This window comes from Octodon degus, unplaced genomic scaffold, assembly GCF_000260255.1.
Source record: "Octodon degus isolate 3935 unplaced genomic scaffold, OctDeg1.0 scaffold00292, whole genome shotgun sequence".
NCBI lineage: Eukaryota > Metazoa > Chordata > Mammalia > Rodentia > Octodontidae > Octodon > Octodon degus.
In genome coordinates this window covers 1,893,631-1,897,654 of record NW_004524868.1, presented here as the reverse complement: position 1 = coordinate 1,897,654, position 4,024 = coordinate 1,893,631, and positions in this window count along the sequence as shown.

The window sequence follows — 4,024 nt, the reverse complement described above, 5'->3', positions numbered from 1 at the left end:
AACATCTACTACTTTTATCACTAGGAAATAAAATTCAGAAAATATCCATTCTGGATATTTACTTCAGGACACTTCAAACAAACTTTTCATCAGTATGCAACAGGTACAGTGCCAAATGATTACTACTACTATTAGCCAATAATAGGAAATATTATACTAAGGATCACTATTAAGTACAAATAGCACTGGGTCACTAACGGAGTTATCAAGAATGTACCCTGGTAATAAAGTTAACACTATACTGACAAATATTACAATACAAAACTCTAGAGTCCACTGTTCATTGGAATTTGAAATTTCTTTGAGAATGAGCAAGTTTTGTGTTTTCTGTATTTTCAATGTTTTATTTAAAAGAGATACTACAGAATAAAAGAGCACACATCACAAAAATGACCAAATACAACACATAAAATTCTAAATAAACTTTGGCTATGTTTAGTGCTTAACTCAGAGAGCTATGAAATTTTGCAACTTTTTATTTTATTCTACGTGTCAATATTACACATGCCAAGTTAAAATAATGTTAACAGTCATGGTATAAAGCCATAAAGCCACCTGAATAGAAAGAAACTAGAGTCACGAAGGTGCTATAGCCTATTATCATGCATTTATAGGAAAGATGCTCATTTTGTTTTTCTTGTTTTGGTCATTTGACACTCACAGCTAGGAGAGAAAAGATACTTCAAGTTAAAAAAATATAAACTATGCAGAATTAACACTCAATGCTATATATTCTGGTGACCAGAAAAGAGAAATCTCAGAAGTTAATGTATTAACACTAACAACTCCTAAGATTTAAAAATAAGAATCTGTGGTAGTTTTCATATAGTTTTATAGTGCTTTAAGAGAATTCTTATTAGGCCACACATATTGGAGAGTAAATGCATAATTCTTTAATATTTTTATTTCATCATATATTCATTTATGAGCAGTGTTTTCATGGTGTGTGGGGTACTATTACCTTGCTAGAACAAATAAATTTTAGTAAGCTGTATGAGTGATTACTGAATTTATTTAGTTTTGCTGTACATTTTAATTATTTCAATGACCTTTCAAATAATTATATACGACAAATTTTAACATAGAAATGATCATTTTTCTAAAAATTTCACTATTTTGTCCATTTAAAAATTAGTGTTGGGCTGGAGAGATAGGTCAGTAGAATAAGTGCTTGCCTAGCAAATGCAAGGGGCTGAGTTCTATCCCCGTTTCTAAAAAAAAAAATAGTGTCAGAGTTATAGCCTAGACATTATTTTTGATAATTTAGAATCTTATTCTGCTGAGATTGAATCATAATACTCAAATTTCTATTTATTTTAATTAGTGCTTATTTTTTACTTGCATTAGTAATATTTAACTTAATAAAAAATAGTATGATGACTTTAGGTTCTCAAATAGTATTATTTTCTTCTCACAATATAGAAATGCATTTACTTTTACAAAATGCATTAAAGTTCTTTTCAATATAATACTTTATTAGACAAAATGTCTAGAACATATCCACATCATATTTTTAGTGTATTGGACATTCTTAAGTCTATCTCTCATCAGGAAACAGTTTTTGTCGACTACTCTATCCTAGTTTCATTTATTTTCCACCTTGTATTCTGCAGGATGCATTTTTCATGAACCTACCTTCCAAAATAGTACATACAAATGCATAAATCTTGTGCAGTTTCATTTCGCTTGTTTTCAAGCACTATAAGCTATTAAACTGCGTTTAGCATTCTGGCTTTGGTTTTCCTTTTCAGTGTTGAATTTCTACTCTATTTCTGTTGCAGCTGCTACGCTGGGATCAGTGCTCACTCGTGTCAAGCACCTCCTCCTTGGTAAGCGACCTGCGTGTTGCATCCCCGCTCTGCCTCCTCAGCGCTGAGCCCACTGGCAGCGCAGTTCCCCAGGGTCACCAGGCTGCACCAAGGCCGCGGAAGGAGCGCGGTGGTCTGCCAGGCCCACGCCTTCCCGGGAAGCGGCGTTGCTCGCTCTCTCCACCAGGCTCAGAGTGCGAGCTCCAAGCATTCAGGGTTGTGGTGGTGCGGGCGGCGTGCAGCCTGGTCCTGGGCCACCACCCTCCTGGCCCAGCGCAGGCCCAGCGCTGTCTGCGTGCATTTCTGGTCTCTTGGTGCCCAAACACAGGGACTCTGGGAACTGAACTCAGGGTCCTTTTCTATGTCTAACAAAGCCACTGATTTAAATGGCTTACAGCAAAAAGGATCTCTCCTAAATTCACAGGAATTTAAAACAGGCATGGCAGAAAGTGCAAGCTGGAGCATGTTTGCATACTATAAATGTTAAAAGATAACCAATAAAAATTAAAATAGGAACATATGTATGCAATTAAATGCAAAGTTTCAGGAATATGAATAAATTATTCTTTTGGGTCATTTTAGATGCGGCTTATATATAATTTAAAACAAATACAGCAGATCATTTCTATGCAAAAGTCACAGTAAAGTCAAAGGAAATACTAACAGGTTTACAAATCAGGCTCTTTCTGGAATTCCTGAGAAAATGCCTGCATGACGCTCTTCTAGGAAATACACTCTTCCTTGTTTTAACTGAAAACACAATAACCACTACGAATGCAACAATATGCAATGTATTAATTATTGAGACTGTCCTACTAATCGATCTTGAAACTGTCTCACTGCTATTTGTTTCTCAACAAAATTAATTAAAAATAACTTAAAAGTAAAACAACAACAATAACAAACAAACAAACACCCCCCCCCCCAAAAAAAAAGAGCTCCTTGTACAAATTCTGGAATCTGAATATTCAGGGCATAGCAAGCCATTCTCCATGCCAGCAGGATTCGGTTCCACGGTGTACAGCTTGTTAGAAGCCTCGTAGGCCCACTATTACTGGTGAAGGAGGGCCCAATGCAAACAGCACAAAACCCAGTTTACTTTAAAGGTCAAAGAACCGTTTATGATCTTACTGGTGTATTGGAGAATTTAACTCTTTTACATTTTAAAAATATTTTTGGGGGATTACACATGCCAGACAATTGCTCTACCACGGAGCTGCACCAGGCAGTCCTCCATTTACAGTGCAGGCAAATATTGAAAGTAATTGTGGACCTATATAGGACACCCTACTACTGTTCATTATTTTTTTAATTACTTTGGAAGTTCTCTCACCCTTTCCTTTTGTGTTGTGATGTAGTGGCGTTCTTTATATTTTTGTCTTTTATGTATTCACCACAAGTTTTTATCTTGATTACCATGAGGATTAGGTAGCATCTTACAGTGCTGTCTGTTTGAAGCCAATAACATATCCAGCCACGTGCAGGATTTCTTATGCTATTGATGTCAAAATACACAGCTGGCACAACAGTCCAAAAACAAAGCTTTTTTTCCCAATAATTTTATTGAGAAACAAATAGCAATGAGACAGTTTCAAACCAAATTGGTAGGACAGATTCAATAATTAATTGAATACATTGCATACATTCTTCCTAGTGGTTAAGTGCTGTACAAGATGTGGACGTGATATCCTATTTACAAACACTATTACAACAAATCCTTCTATTCATTAAGAGAATGCAACTATATTTCTATCCTAAACATTTTGAATACACAGATGCAAAATGGACATCCATCTGCACCCCTTTTTTTGTTAAGTTCTGTTATCTGAATGTTATAAGTGTGTTAACTCAGCAAAATATTCTGAAAGACTCCAGTAGTACATAATAGCATTGGGTCTTCCCATTCACTGGCAATGTCAGAAATTGTTGACCACAGTGCAATGAACTGGAAATAAATGACAAATGAAACGAGATAAAAACCCTAAATACATGGAAATTAAATGACACTCTACTCAGCAACTAATGGGTCACAGATGAAATTAAACAAGAAATTCAACAATATCTACAATTCAATGAAAATTCAAGCACAACTTATTAGAATTTATAAGATACGATGAAAACAGTTCTCAGAGGGAAATTCATAGCTGTGAACTCACACATTAGGAAAACAGAATGGGAACAAATAAATAACCTAATGCTGCACCTTCAACAACTAG